We start from the raw sequence: 16202 nt of genomic DNA, 5'->3' as shown, positions 1-16202 counted from the left end.
ATACCGCTACTGCAAAAAAAGCGTGTATTAGACACTTATGTTTTATATAAAGTATATTACGTTGCTCAATTGTTTCCGCTTCCGCGAATGCAAGGTGCAAAAATGGTACAGCTTATTAACAGATATATTTGGCGGGGGCATATTTTTAAATTACGTTATGATGTTCTTACGAAGCCGCGTCTTAAGGGCGGCTTGTCGTTCACCGATGTCCGTGTCAAGGCTGCTGCCCTTTATGTTAAGCGAACCCTCCATCTTTTATTTTCTGAGTACCCGACTGTTACTTCGCGATTATTCCATGTCGTTCGTCCTGCGAGCTTGTCACCGCCTATTAATGTTGGGACTCTAAATGCAAAGCTACGGCATGTTCGGGATTTCTACATTGAGATTAGTTACCTAGATCTCCACTTACAACGTCGTCCTGTTATTACTACGCTAACCCTGCTTGACAAATGGCACAGGTCTTCTTCTTCCAACTCGATTGTTTTGCATTATCCCTGTTTTAATTGGTGTAACATATGGACGAATATTAGCTTACCTGAAACTTCCTGGCAGATTAAAACTGTGTGCCCGACCGAGACTCGAACTCGGGACCTTTGCCTTTCGCGGGCAAGTGCTCTACCAACTGAGCTACCGAAGCACGACTCACGCCCGGTACTCACAGATTTACTTCTGCCAGTATCCGTCTCCTACCTTCCAAACTTTACAGAAGCTCTCCTGCGAAACTTGCAGAACTAGCACTCCTGAAAGAAAGGATATTGCGGAGACATATATCCTTTCTTTCAGGAGTGCTAGTTCTGCAAGTTTCGCAGGAGAGCTTCTGTAAAGTTTGGAAGGTAGGAGACGGATACTGGCAGAAGTAAATCTGTGAGTACCGGGCGTGAGTCGTGCTTCGGTAGCTCAGTTGGTAGAGCACTTGCCCGCGAAAGGCAAAGGTCCCGAGTTCGAGTCTCGGTCGGGCACACAGTTTTAATCTGCCAGGAAGTTTCATATCAGCGCACACTCCGCTGTAGAGTGAAAATCTCATTCTGGATTAGCTTACCTGTTCATTCAGCAACTGTTGCCTCCCTGTGGTATAAGGTAGTTAATCAGCTGATACCTACGAACGAACGCCTTCATCGTATAGGTTTATGTGTCTCTCCGCTTTGTCAAACATGTGGTTGTGTCGATACACTCCAACACCGATTTACCTGCGCTGACCGTCTTCGCATGTGGCACTGGCTGCGCCGACAATTGGCTTTACTCAACAGGAGCTCAGAATCGGCATTTAAGACTGATATTCTCTGCTGGCCGGACACGGTTTTTTATCCCCGGACCAAGAACAACACCGTTATGTGGCTTCTTGGCCGTTACATTTTTGCAGTGGTTAAAGATCATGGTATTACCGATTTTATTTCGTTTACTGGTTACATGCTTCATGAGTACTGGACACAAAAGTCTTTCCCACACTTTAAGAGGGACTTCGCGAATATGCTTACTATTGTGTTCGAAAAGCAAGGAGTTGGTTAAGTTTCAATTTCTATTGATCGCCCCTGCGCCTGAATCATTAATAGAACCGGTATAGGGGCAAACTGAGCTAACTTCATGAAAGGGAAGACATTCTCGCTAGTCCTTAGGTAAAATCTTGGCAGGAAGGAAAAATAACTGTTTAGATAGACAACGCTTCATAAGTCCTGTGTTCACATATAAGTATCATATGACTCCGAACCAAAGACAATTACAACGTATTGGTGACACTGTGCTTCAGTGCAGGGAGGAGGAGACGTCATGGCCAGGCCTCGGGATTCGACCCCTGCCCTACGCGCCTCCACCGACCTGCCCTGGGTCATAACAAAGGAAAAACGACGAATCAGTGTTTAAAAAAAAAGATGAATAAAGAAAAACCTAAAAAGGACATAATCAACAAAAACGAAAAACAACAGCGATCTAAGGAAGTAAAAAAAAAACAAAAATGAAAAAGGGACAAAAAACAAAAAAAAGTGGTTAAAGCGTAAAAACAATGGATCAGGCGTCGGAAATAAAAAAAAATGGATAAGGCGTCGGACTTCGGATCTGAAGATTACAGGTTCGAATGCTGTCACGCTCGTGTTTATCAGTTCAGAAAAAGAAACATACCGTTTTAATGTAGCAATTGAGCAGTACGAAACCGTCTGAATGTTGCTGTTGACCATTTTCTGCTTGGAGATGCTCTTGAGCTTGAAACACACACAACAAGACCGGTGTTAACTAGCGAAATGGTCGGCAGAGTGCCGTCACCGCGAGTTTTCACTGGCACTTGCACATCTAAAACAACGTCAGAAAGTAACTCGTTCGCCTTTTGAGTCACATCAAGTAAGAGTGTTAATTTTGACGCCACTAGCTCTGCAGGATGTCATGCAATTCCTTTACCTCTTAGAAAAGATTATGAAATAAAAGTGAAGTACGTGACGAGTGTGACGTTAGGAAAACATTAGGCAGCATGGAGAGACTCTGTATGGGACCACCCAACCCAAACGAGTACTGTGTGACGTGCAACCCGGCAAGTATTCGCCGAAGCAGCCTGGCTAGCTCAGTCAGTAGAGCATGATACTGTTAATCTCAGGGTCGTGGGTTAGAGTTCCACGCTGGGCGAAACGGAATTTTGTTCCGCTGCAGATGTAAATTACCGTTTTTCTGATTAACGTGATGTAATGGAAATAGCAACTTTAAACTTTGCCTACGTCTCTGTCAGTCGCAAGGAAACTGTATTTGAAGGTGAAGGTGATTTTGTAGACATGTGTGAAAGACATGTTCTGAAATGCAAGTGTTGTTGTTTGGAGAGGACATCGGTTACGTGTCAGATGTGTAGCCAAGCAGTATTGGGTCGCCATAGCTGAAAATATTAGTCGGTAATATGAAGTGTTGTCAGCTGAAGTCTGATGATCCAGACGACCGTAAGGACGAAGTACGCAAAAGTACCGCCAGGCCGCGCCTCTTTAGCTCAGTGGTAGAGCACTGGTCTAGTAAACCAATGGTTTAGAGTTCCATCCTCAAAGGAGGAAGTCGAATTTTGGAAATCAGTTGCGCGTCGTGGCCGTATAGCAAACAGTATCTGTGATGACGAACAATTAGCGACATGCCTTTTATTAAGAATTACTCTCAGATGTGATTAAGGCGAATGGAGCAGATAAACCTTTGCCAAAGCGGTACAGCATCAGGTGGTACGAGGCAGTCTGAATTACATTTTATAGATGTATTTCTCACATATGTCAGAGCCTCTCGCGGTCGTCGTCGTCGTCGCCGCTTCTGCAGAAGTAGGGTATGGCCATCGTAGAAATGCGGCGAGGGACGCCCTGCCTTCGATTCCGTATGCACAAAGTGTGTGGTCTTGTTTCCCAGTCTATATTTGGTCGGTCACGTAAGAGGTTGAATGTAACGAATGGGTGAGAAATAGCAAGGGGCAGCGGCTGTGTAGAACGAAAACACAAATCAACAGGGGTGCGAGCGTTTCGAGATGAGTCATATACAAGTTGCACTTGGTCGTCAGTGACCGTGTGGCGTAGTGGATAAGGCGTCGGACTTCGGATCTGAAGATTACAGTTTCGAATGCTGTCACGCTCGTGTTTTATCAGTTCTGAAAAAGAAACATACAGTTTTAACGTAGCAATTGAGCAGTACGAAACCGTCTGAATGTTGCTGTTGACCATTTTCTGCTTGGAGATGCTCTTGAGCTTGAAACACACACAACAAGACCGGTGTTAACTAGCGAAATGGTCGGCAGAGTGCCGTCACCGCGAGTTTTCACTGGCACTTGCACATCTAAAACAACGTCGGAAAATAACTCGATCGCCTTTTGAGTACATCAAGTATGAGTGTTAATTTTGACGCCACTAGCTCTGCAGGATGTCATGCAATTCCTTTACCTCTCAGAAATGATTATGAAATAAAAGTGAAGTACGTGACGAGTGTGACGTTGGGAAAACATTAGGCAGCACGGAGAGATTCTGTATGGGACCACCCAACCCAAACGAGTACTGTGTGACGTGCTACCCGGCAAGTATTCGCCAAGCAGCATGGCTAGCTCAGTCGGTACAGTTCGGCGCTAGCGGCCGTGCGGAGGGGAAGTCCGATACTTCCGCCTGTGCGGCGTGTGCGAGTGTTTGTTTACTTGTGGACTTAGTCAGCGCGCGGGCTAATAACAACGATCACGGCGAACAAGTACAGAAAAACTACATTACGATTCAATTTCTGCAAAGACTACGAAAGACCAAAGGCTTTAGCAGTGGAACGATTCATACGTGAGGACGTCAAGATACCGCCAAACGATATTGTCGGAATTCACCTGTCCATCGTTAGTCCCACGGTGTATGTTAAGATGGTAAATGACGCGGCGTGTGAGAGAATTCTACGGGCGACAAAAGCAGGTCTCCGATTTTGCCATAGTGACGGGAATGTCGGCACTGTAATTGTAGAACATGCTGGTCTGGGTGTACGGACAATACGTGTTTTTGAGCTGCCATTTGAGTTCCCGGCTGACGAAGTTATTGAGGCTTTTAAGCCATACGGCACGGTACATGGTCACACAGCAGAACGCTGGACACAATTCGCCACGTACCCCGTGCTTAACGGAGTGAGACAGATCACTATTGATCTTCAGAAGCATGCACCGTCCTATCTGACAATTGGTGGTTGTAGGGCGGTGGTGATTTACGATGGGCAACCACGTACATGTTCTGGCTGTGGCCAGGAGGGACACCTCAGGTTGAACTGTATGCAACGGCGGATTACGCAACTGCCTTCAGATGTGCGGGAGCCGTCGCCGGCGATGACAGTACTACCGATCACCTATGCCAAAGCCCTCACTGCGTCCGCTGATGACCGAAAGGACACAGCCCCGGTGGAAGTTCCCGATGGCACTCTCCGAAACCTTGTAGCAGACGTCGGGATGACAGAGGATGCTGCTCCATCTAGCATACAATCTACGGCGACAACACCAGTTGACACCGAACTCCTACCAAGCACACCGATAGTACACGAAGCAGTTCCAGCCACTACGGATGCTGTTCCGTCTGGAACGCACTCTGTGACGACAACATCAGTTTCGACCGAACTCCCGCCAACTACAACGATGGGACTCGAAACACTTCCAGTTCCTACGGATGCTTTTCTGTCGGGCAGCCGTGATTCCCTACAATCTGAGGACACGGAAGGAAGATCACGCAAACAACGTTCCCCGAAAAGGAGGAAACGGCGTCGTCGCACGACATCTCCTAGGGATGACTCCCCTTTCCCCGACGACGATGCGCCTGTGGAGCAAGACGACACAACAGCCTCTACGAAGCAGGATGAGGCAATGGAAACTGTTCGATCAGACCCGCAGCGGTCTGTCACATTGACGGTAGCGGGACGTGGTGATGCTGAAGAGGAACGACAACCAGTTGGCTCTCCAGACGCAGATGCTGTGGCTACGGACACGAATATATCACTGCCTGCAAAGATGTGGTATGACGATATTGAGGAGGCGCCGGACGTCATACAGAGGCAGCCGGCACTCACAAAGACGGCCTAGTAATTGCTGAAGGTGAAGAGAGAGGGGCGAGAGAACGTCTTCTAACTCGGCCCCCAGCGCCGACGCAGGGAGATATTGTTGCGCCTCGACAGAATGGGATTCAACGCCATGCGAACCGTATTGCGACATTAGATATAAATGACGTGCGTTCACCAACCAAAATACACCTACTGAAGGAAACGATTTGGGCATCTGATGCGGATATTGCCTTGCTGCAGGAAGTCCACATAGCTGCACTCCCACACATCGCAGGCTACCAATCCTATTCGTCACATGGAGATCACAATGGGAGTGGGGTGGCAGTTTACGTGCGAGATGGCTTACCCGTGGAAAACGTGTGTTACCTTCCGTCGGCCCGGGGAATGGCTTTCACGACGTTTGGGACACGCATCATCAATCTTTATGCACCGTCGGGAAACAATCGGCGGCGGGAAAGGGCGCGATTTTATGCAGAAGATATTGCACCACTTTTCCATGGACGTTATGAATGTGTAATAATTGGTGGAGATTTCAACTGTGTTCTCAGCCAGAAAGACCAATGGCCGCAAGCAGACATCAGCCAGGAGTTGCGAATCGTTGTCAGCGACCTTGTACTTAGTGACACGTGGGAATTACGACATGGAGATGCACCGGGATACACCTATGTGACCAGTCATTCGGCGAGCAGATTAGATCGCATTTATATCTCACGGGCTCATGCAAATGATGTCCAGGACGCGGAACGCTGGCCATTCGCATTTTCCGATCACAGCGCTTACATCTGTACGGTGCTTCTTCCCCGTAGAGAGGTGTGGAACAGCAAGGCCCCGTGGAAATTAAACATTCAACATCTACATGATCCCGAATGTCGTCAACGGATCCTTGAGACATGGACGATGTGCGAGCGAAAGGTTGGAAGGTATGCGACGAAGCTTGATTGGTGGCTGACTTGTGCTAAACCGGCGCTTCGCCGTACGTTCATCTCATATAGCAGGGAGATGGCCGAATGGCGCCGCCGTACGACCGACTTTTATTTTGCAGCGCTGCGCGAACTGGACGATGATCCGCCGGGACCGGACGTCTGGATCGAACGCAAAAGGATAAAAGCTAAATTAGTGGCTTTAGCTCGGAAACATCTTCAGGGAACCATGTTGCGCGCCAGATGTCACGATACGATACGACACGAGATTCCTTCCATGCACCACGTCGTGAATGAACGAAAGCACCGACGACGCGTTTTGGTACGGGAGTTAATTACCCGCGAAGACCGAAGAGTGACGCGTCAAGCGGACATTGTCTCTGCATTCGTCGACCATTACCAACACATCTATCGGGAGGAAGCAGCCCGTGTTGATGACCTCGCACGTATAGCCACATACGTCTCCCGTACACTAACGGTGGAAGACGCTGGAACCTTATTGGAAGCTATTAGCTGTGAGGAAGTACATGATGCGATCGCAAAGGGTGCGTTGAATCGCTCCCCAGGCATTGATGGACTTCCTGCTGAATTTTATCGAGAATTTCGCAACGAAATGGCACCGCGATGGACGGAAATGTACAACGAGTTGTTAAATTCCGATGCACCTATTCCACCGGCTTTTATGGAAGGCCTCTTGGTGCCAGTACATAAACCGAAGCCAGGAATTACGGTCACACATTATCGCCCCATCACCCTGCTTAATGCAGACTATAAGATCTTTGCACGGATGCTAGCGTCCCGATGTCGTATGTTAATTCGTAGCGTTCTCTCCCCAGAACAGACGACACCGGGTGGATCTGTGAATGTGCAAACAGCTACTGGCGAATGCCGTGATGTAATAGCGCTGGCGGAGGAGTGCCGGCTTAAAGCGGCGATGGTGGCGGTTGATTTTGACAGTGCTTTTGATAAGGTGCGCCACAACTATCTGTACGCTGTACTGGAACAAATGGGATTTCCAGACTGTTTTACTGGTCTCATTAGAAGGATTTATGGGAGCGCACAATCCTTGGTACATGTTAATGGGCGTATAGCAGGACCCATTCAAATTCGACGTTCCATTCGCCAGGGCTGCCCTCTTTCGATGCTGCTGTTCGCGATAGCGTTGGAACCATTAATTGGGAGGCTAACAAATTCTCTTTCTGGGGTGGAACTGCGGGGCTACACCTTCAAATGTCGTGCTTATGCGGACGACCTCCTGCTGCTCGTTCGTTCTGAGGAAGAGGTGAAGACGGTTCTTGAACTGTTGTTGGACCACAGTGTGACGGCGGGTAGTGCAGTGAACATGAACAAATCGGCAGCAATGCCGGTTGGAAAGGGCCTTACGCCGGAAGAAATCAGTCCATTTCCTTATGTGCAACAATTCCGCTATCTCGGCATAGACTTTACCTCATCTGTGAAACATACTGCGGCAGTTAACTACCGACGTATTTTACAGACAACACGTACCATGGTCCGCCAACATCTCCTACGACGCCTTGATCCTTTGCAGCGAGTCGAATATCTGAACACTTATGTGGTTTCTCGAATGGTGCATATTTCGCAGATCCTGCCCCTACCACTCACGCTCGGGCATCGACTTCAATCAGCACTAGGCTATTTTGTGATGATTGGGTCGCCCCTCAAGGTGCGATACGCAACGCTCACGCTCCCTACGGACAAGGGGGGACTCGGACTTACGAATGTTCGCTGCCGAGCAACGGCGCTCCTTCTAGCCACGATGTACAAGCAATGGCGTAGCGGGCGTGATTCCCTTACATCCCGCCTACTGGATCTCCTAGTTCCAGCGTCCCTCACACCTCCGGTGGCGGTGGGCAACATTACGCCACATTTTGCGCATGTATCAACATTTATCGTGGAACTTAGTTGTATCAGAGCCGAGCTTCCGCGCACGAGACCACCATGCGCGAAGGATTTTTATGTTTGGCTGCTACGACGGATAAGTCGTAATGTCATTGAACTGAAACACCCCACGTTGCATTGGCCGAAGATTTGGAGACATGTGCACCAAAAATTCTTTCCTACCTTCGTTCGGGCACTGTGGTTCTCTGTCACCTGTGGCAAGTTCAACACCAACCAACGACTCCATGCAATTGGACTAGTGGACACTCCACTGTGCCCGAAATGTCGCCAAGTGGATGACGACCATCACCGCTTAACTTGTATCGCGGTGGAGGACGTATGGCTCCTAGGACGACAGATGGTGGCTTGCTACCTCCATGTGACCCCGCAACATATTACACCTGCTTCCTTCTTACATCTGGAGAGTGACTACTTTCCGGCGACTAAATCACAGTCGATCATCTGGGTCAAAGGTTGGACGATCGCGTACCTCTATGGGGATGCTGCCAAGTCGCGACTCGACTTTTGGTATTTCTTACAGCAAGCCCACTATGAGGTTCATAGATGGTCACACTATCGGAAAACCTTTGCCAACTATCTTCAGGCAGTCTTCCTCGACCCCCCACGCAGTTGGGATGTGCCGGGTGCAGTCGGTGTGCACATTTGACAGCTGATAATGAACCTCACGCTTCTCTCAACGCTCCATATGTAATGCACATACTATACCATGAAATGATCTACATGATCTACATGTTCCTTTTAACAGGGTGATTGTGGAAAATAAATAAATATAATAAATAAAAACAACATCCCTGTATCCCTTTTCCTTTACATTTTGTGATTTGTTGTACAATGATTTTCTTTTGTTTTTGTTTTTGCAGAGGATGCATTAAAAAAAAAAAAAGTCAGTAGTGTGCTATGCTCTCATGTGGCCGATCTGCGTTAGATTCTACGTAACTTGCGGTGCGGTTTCATTTTGTTTTTTAATTTTATTAAAAATTGTAACGATTCTTAAATAAAGTTAATGATTTAAAAAAAAAAAAGTCGGTAGAGCATGAGACTCTTAATATCAGGGTCGTGTGTTCGAGCCCCACACTGGGCGAAACGGAATTTTGTTCCGCTGCAGATGTAAATTACCGTTTTTCTGATTAACGTGATGTAATGGAAATAGCAACTTTAAACTTTGCCTACGTCTCTGTCAGTCGCAAGGAAACTGTATTTGAAGGTGAAGGTGATTTTGTAGACATGTGTGAAAGACATGTTCTGAAATGCAAGTGTTGTTGTTTGGAGAGGACATCGGTTACGTGTCAGATGTGTAGCCAAGCAGTAATGGGTCGCCATAGCTGCAAATATTAGTCGGTAATTTGAAGTGTTGTCAGCTGAAGTCTGATGATCCAGACGACCGTAAGGACGAAGTACGCAAAAGTACTGCCAGGCCGCGCCTCTTTAGCTCAGTGGTAGAGCACTGGTCTAGTAAACCAAGGGTCGTGAGTTCCCTCCTCAAAAAGAGGAAGTCGAATTTTGAAAATCAGTTGCGCGTCGTGGCTGTATAGCAAATAGTATCTGTGATGACGAACAATTAGCGACATGCCTTTTATTAAGAATTACTCTCATATGTGATTAAGGCGAATGGCGCAGACAAAGCCTTTGCCAAAGTGGTACAGCATAAGGTGGGACGAGGCAGTCTGAATTACATTTTATAGATGTATTTCTCACATATGTCAGAGCCTCTCCCAGTCGTCGTCGTCGTCGTCGTCGTCGCCGCCGCTTCTGCAGAAGTAGCAAATGGCAATCGTAGCAAATGCGGCGAGGGACGCCCTGCCTTCGGTTCCGTATGCACAAAGTGTGTGGTCTTGTTTCCCAGTCTATATTTGGTCGGTCACGTAAGAGGTTGAATGTAACGAATAGGTGGGAAATAGCAAGGGGCAGCGGCTGTGTAGAACGAAAACACAAATCATCAGGGCTGTGGGCGTTTCGAGATGAGTCATATACAAGTTGCACTTGATCGTTAGTGACCGTGTGGCCTAGTGGGTAAGGCGTCCGACTTCGGAGCTGAAGATTACAGGTTCGAATGCTGTCACGCTCGTGTTTTATCAGTTCTGAAAAAGAAACATACCGTTTTAATGTAGCAATTGAGCAGTACGGAACCGTCTGAATGTTGCTGTTGACCATTTTCTGCTTGGAGATGCTCTTGAGCTTGAAACACACACAACAAGACCGGTGTTAACTAGCGAAATGGTCGGCAGAGTGCCGTCACCGAGAGTTTTCACTGGCACTTGCACATCTAAAACAACGTCAGAAAGTAACTCGTTCGGCTTTTGAGTCACATCAAGTATGAGTGTTAATTTTGACGCCACTAGCTCTGCAGGATGTCATGCAAATCCTTTACCTCTCAGAAAAGATTATGAAATAAAAGTGAAGTACGTGACGAGTGCGACGTTAGGAAAACATTAGGCAGCATGGAGAGATTCTGTATGGGACCACCCAACCCAAACGATTACTGTGTGACGTGCTACCCGGTAGGTATTCACCGAGGCAGCCCGGCTAGCTCAGTCGGTACAGCATGAGACTCTTAATTTCAGGGTCATGGGTTCGAGCCCCAAGCTGGATGGAACGGAATTTTGTTCCGCTGCAGATGTAAATTACCGTTTTTCTGATTAACGTGATGTAATGGAAATAGCAACTTTAAACTTTGCCTACGTCTCTGTCAGTCGCCAGGACATCTTTCGATTGTCAGTAGCACCGTTTTCGTTAAATTAGCGAGATCCGACATGTGCGAGAAAATTGTTGCATCTTGTGGTGGTATCCTAACGTTTAAACATAGCGATGGAAATGTGGGAGAAGTTGTTATTTCGCATGCCGGCCTAGGAATACGAACTGTTCGAATTTTTGAACTTCCATTTGAAATAACCAGTGAACAGATAAACGCAGTGCTTTGTCCTTGCGGTAAAATCATAAGCAATATTGCGGAACGCTGGTCTAGTGCACATAAATTCCCAGTTCTTAACGGGGTGCGGCAATTAAGAATCGAGCTGCAGAATTACATCCCGTCTTATGTTCACGTTTGCGTGTATCGTGCGATAGTAATGTACGATGACTAGCCTCGAACATGTGCAGCATGCAACTCGACAGGTCACGTGCAAGCCGAATGCATGCAGAGGCGAGTGGCGCAGCTGTCTATCGGCGGGGCTGCCACGCCCCCCTGAATGACAACACTGTCTGTAACGTATGTGGCCGTGGCGCGTGTGCTTTCGGCTATACCCACGGTCCCAGAAGTTAGTGAAACCACTGAACTGCCTGCGACTGTGAGACGAATAGAGACTGCTGAAACGCCTGATCAGAGTCAACCTAAACCAGTAGAAATATCGACGTCTATCGTAGTCACCGAAGAACGGGCATCTGCGTTGCAAACGGCTGCGTCTCCACCGGCCTATGCTACTCCACGGGGGCAATCTCAAGCAGGTGATGATAAAAGCCCACAAAAGTGTGCATCTCCCAGAAAAACTAAAAAACGGAGAGTTGCCCGCCAGGGTGCCGAACTGATTGCACTGGTTCTGCGCGAAAAGGCTAAACAGATCGGTGAACAAATCAGTGCAAAAGCATCTGATAGCACAAACCATGATCATCCCTCAGCTAGTTTACCATCAGTCCTTGACAATGTCTCAGATGCTCTACCTCTGAACCCCGAACAGTCAGCTACACTTCGAGCCGACCGTGATAACCACATGATCGACCTCTATCCTGTTGAAGCGTCAATAACCACCTCGACAGGCCCACAGCCAACTAGTTGGGCAGACGATACAGAATCCAATGTCGAAGTAGACAGTATGGATACTTCAGAAACGGTGACAGCCATAACTTCGGTCCCCAAGGACGACGATGTTAATGAGAAAGGTAACGCCTCGACAGAAACTACTGTGCAAAAAGAACTCGCGACATCCATTTTCAAACGGAGAATATTTTTAATTCTGCCTTTACAGTGACTGTCCATAGATGTTTTTAAATTGCTTGCACAGTGCATTTTCGACGTGGTTTGCTTTTCCAGCGCTATTTATGATTGATATTGGACGGGTTTTAGGCATTGCTTCTGTTTAGTCACCCACAATTCAGCCACAGGCCTATCGACTTGCTACTCTAAATATTAATAAGATACGTAGCGCTTGTAAATTACAACATTTAAAGGACTTTTTATATGCAGCTGATGTAGACATTTTATTTGTCCAAGAAGTAACAGAGGTCGGACTTGATTGCATACCAGGTTATAATGTGATTACTAATCCTGGAGCCGGTTGTGAACTAGGTACAGCTTTTATTGCCAAGGAAGGTATTATTATCACTGACGTCACAGAATTGCCGAACAGTAGGGGCATTGCGGGCACTTTTTATAAAAACAGACTAATTAATGTATATGCCCCATCCGGTTCCAGTAATAGACGTCAAAGAGCAGATTTTTTTAAAGGAGAAATAGTTCCAATCTTTGGCGTCCGCCACGACAATGTTATCTTCGGAGGTGACTTTAACTGTGTCATCAGTGCAAAGGACCAGACTCCCAATCTTAACAGATCACTTGAACTGGAACGAATTGTACGAGACTTACGCTTAATTGACTCTTGGGAGCTCAAGCATGGGGCTGCACCTGGGTTTACCCATATTACGACCCATTCGGCAAGCCGTCTCGATCGAATTTATGTCACACCTAATTTGAGGAATAACATTCTGCAGTCAGAAGTATGGCCAGTGGCGTTCTCAGATCATGCTGCATACATCTGTACTATCACTCTAGACCGACAACGAACGTATCGATACAGGGGCCTGTGGAAATTAAATATTTCACATCTTCAAGACTCGGCGTGTCAAGAAGCCTTCCTCCAAACCTGGCGAGAATGTGAACAGAGATTTGCCTCTTACAATACAGCCATTGATTGGTGGCTCAGGTGCGCCAAACCTAAAATTAGGTGGTGTTTCATGAACTACGCACGGGAAAAGAGCTTTTGGCTTCACAGGACGATCCATTTCTATTTTCATTGTCTGCGGGAACTGTATGCGCTCGGCACTTCGGCCGTCGAGCAATGTAAACGAATTAAGAAAATCCAGGCCAAAATCCTAACCCTAAGGAGGACGCAGCTAGAAGGCTACAAAGTCAGGTCGCGGGTCCAGACTACTGCACACCAAGAACTCACCTCAGTCTACCATATGATCCAAGAAAGTAGGAAAGGATCCCGTAAAATTCTGACGGAGTTAACTGCTGAGGATGGCGCAACGCTGACTAAGCACAATGAGATTAAGGCGGCGGTGCTAAACTACTTCACCACCTTGATGTCAAAAATAGAAATTAACGTGCAAGTGCGGGACGATCTTTTGAATAATTTGCACAACAGAGTCAGTCTCGCGAACGCGGAACAGCTATTAGCCGTGGCAACCGAAGACGACGTGGAATATGTCATCTGGGAAAGTGCTAAGAATAAATCCCCCGGACCTGACGGAATTCCCGCCGAATTCTATCAAAAATTCTGGAACACCATAAAGGCGAAGATCACTTGCATGTGTAACGAACTTCTAGACCACAACAACGTGATCCCCACCAGCTTCTGTGAAGGCGCAATCGTTCTAATTAAAAAAAACTCAGGCGGTGCCAACGTAAAAAATCTAAGACCGATAACGCTGCTCAACAGCGACTATAAAATCTTTGCGAGACTATTGGCCCAAAGGCTTAAATCCACGATGACCAGCATCATTGGCCCTTACCAGACCAGCGTGGGCAAGGATCGGAAAATTCAACAGACTCTATGCGACTACCGTGATTTAATCTCCATTGCGGAAGTCTGTAAACTGAAATGTGCCATCATGTCCTTAGATTTCGACAAAGCCTTTGACAGGGTAAACCACCAGTATCTCTTTCGTACCATGTCTGCGATGGGTTTTCCACCTGGGTTCGTTGCCATTATACAACAGATGGTAGCGACTAATTCATCCAGAATCATCATCAATGGCCAGCCTACGAGAGCAATAGAGATAGTCAGTTCCGTCAGGCAGGGCTGCCCAATGTCCATGGCGCTTTTTGCGATTGCCATTGAGCCTTTGTTAGCTACCCTGACGAAAAGTTTACAGGGCATCGTCATACATGGATCCCGAGTTGTGTGCAAGGCGTATGCAGACGATGTCGGTTTCCTTATCATAAATAGAACTGAAGTGGAAACCGCACTACAGACAGTCAGGCAATATGAGCAAGCGTCCGCTGCACAACTAAACTGAACAAAGTCTGGAATATTCAATATTGGCCGCGGCCTAGGATCGCGCCCTCACAGGCAACTACGTCAGCTGAAGATCTTCAAGTGTCTTGGAATTGATTTTCAGCGTAGTATCCGGCACACAATTGCAACCAACTATAGAAAGCTTCTACAGACTATTCGTGAAGGCATACGGGAACACAGTGTACGAAAACTAAATGAAATTCAGAAAGTCACGGTCGCAAATGTATATCTCACCTCAAAACTCAATTATATCGCTCAAATTTTACCAATGTCTGCACTCACTGCAAAACGAATTATGTCAGCATTAGGACAGTTTGTCAGCCATCGTCACATTTTTAAAGTTCAGTTTGACACCTTAACGCTGGCCACAAAAAATGGTGGCTTAAAGCTTGTCGATGTTGGAAAGAAGGCGCAAGCTTTATACATATCAAAAACTTTCCACCAATGGAAACACTCAGCTGATAGTCTCGCTGCTCACCTGCTTACTGAGATAGCTCCGGCCAACCTCAGTCCACCCATCACGGTGCAACATATTCCAAACGGACTTTATCATTTAAAACGGTTTTTATTGGAGTACAGTTATGCACAGACAAGGATCCCCGTACAAGCAATGACGGCAGTGAAACGCGTGTACCAGGAACTCATGAAAGATAAGAAGCCAAATAACGTCGAAGACAAATACAATTTTTACGACTGGAAGGTAATGTGGGTGAACATCCATTGTCCACACTAGCCGTCAACAATGCATGCCACTTGGTATTTCGCAGTTAACAGAAAATTGGCCACTAACTCCAAACTACATAACATACACCTCGCAGAATCACCTTTATGCATCACGTGTAATTTAATAGATACTGATGAACACAGATTTGTGTGCGACAAAGTAAAAGATATATGGGCATATATTACGAACAAGTTGGCGCTCATCAGCAGAACATCTCCCAGATATATAACGCCTGCTGCCATTCTAACGCCGGATGATACTCCGTACCCACGGACGAGAAGGAACGCACTAAACTGGTTAAAATCCGCTACAGTACACTACTTATTTACAAAAGAAGAAAAGAGTAAAGAAGACTTCTGGGTCTATCTTACAACTCAGCACCATCTGCTAATGAAAACACAAAACTACAAGGATCACTTCGCCAACTACCTGCTCAAAACTGTGACGTAAAATAAAGAAACTAACAGGTCAACTGATTGAATTTCATGTTACAGAACGTTCAGCAGATATTCACTGCAAAAAGGCGGACCATTTATAAGGCGAATAATATATCATGTTGACCGACTCCCAAGTTACAACCATATTGAAGGATTCGATTGGCAAGATTTTCAAGCTTCATCTCGTAAGCAGAAGAAAAATAATAATAATAATAAAAATGGATAAGGCGGCGGTCTTCGGATCCAAAGATTGCAGGTTCAAATCCTGTCACGGTCGTTTTTTTCCAGTTCTGAAAAAGAAACATACCGTTTTAGTGTAGCAATTGTGCTGTACAAAAACCGTCTGAATGTTGCTGTTGACCATTTACTGCTTGGAGATGCTCTTGAGCTTGAAACACACACAACAAGACCGGTGTTAACTAACGAAATGGTCAGCAGAGTGCCGACACCGCGAGTTTTGACTGGCACT

At 46.7% G+C, this 16202-nt stretch overlaps 2 non-coding genes across 2 annotated transcripts; both read left to right on the top strand.

Annotated features, from left to right (window-relative positions):
• Positions 1–2534: 2534 nt before the first annotated feature.
• Trnan-guu (transfer RNA asparagine (anticodon GUU)) lies at positions 2535–2607 on the top strand. The gene has a single exon. It is a non-coding gene; the product is annotated as a tRNA-Asn (tRNA).
• Positions 2608–10859: 8252 nt separating this feature from the next.
• Trnak-cuu (transfer RNA lysine (anticodon CUU)) lies at positions 10860–10932 on the top strand. Its single transcript has one exon. It is a non-coding gene; the product is annotated as a tRNA-Lys (tRNA).
• Positions 10933–16202: the final 5270 nt, after the last annotated feature.

Source organism: Schistocerca gregaria, unplaced genomic scaffold, assembly GCF_023897955.1.
Source record: "Schistocerca gregaria isolate iqSchGreg1 unplaced genomic scaffold, iqSchGreg1.2 ptg000178l, whole genome shotgun sequence".
NCBI lineage: Eukaryota > Metazoa > Arthropoda > Insecta > Orthoptera > Acrididae > Schistocerca > Schistocerca gregaria.
Note: the sequence above shows the minus strand (reverse complement) of the source record. Positions and strands in the feature narration are given on the sequence as shown.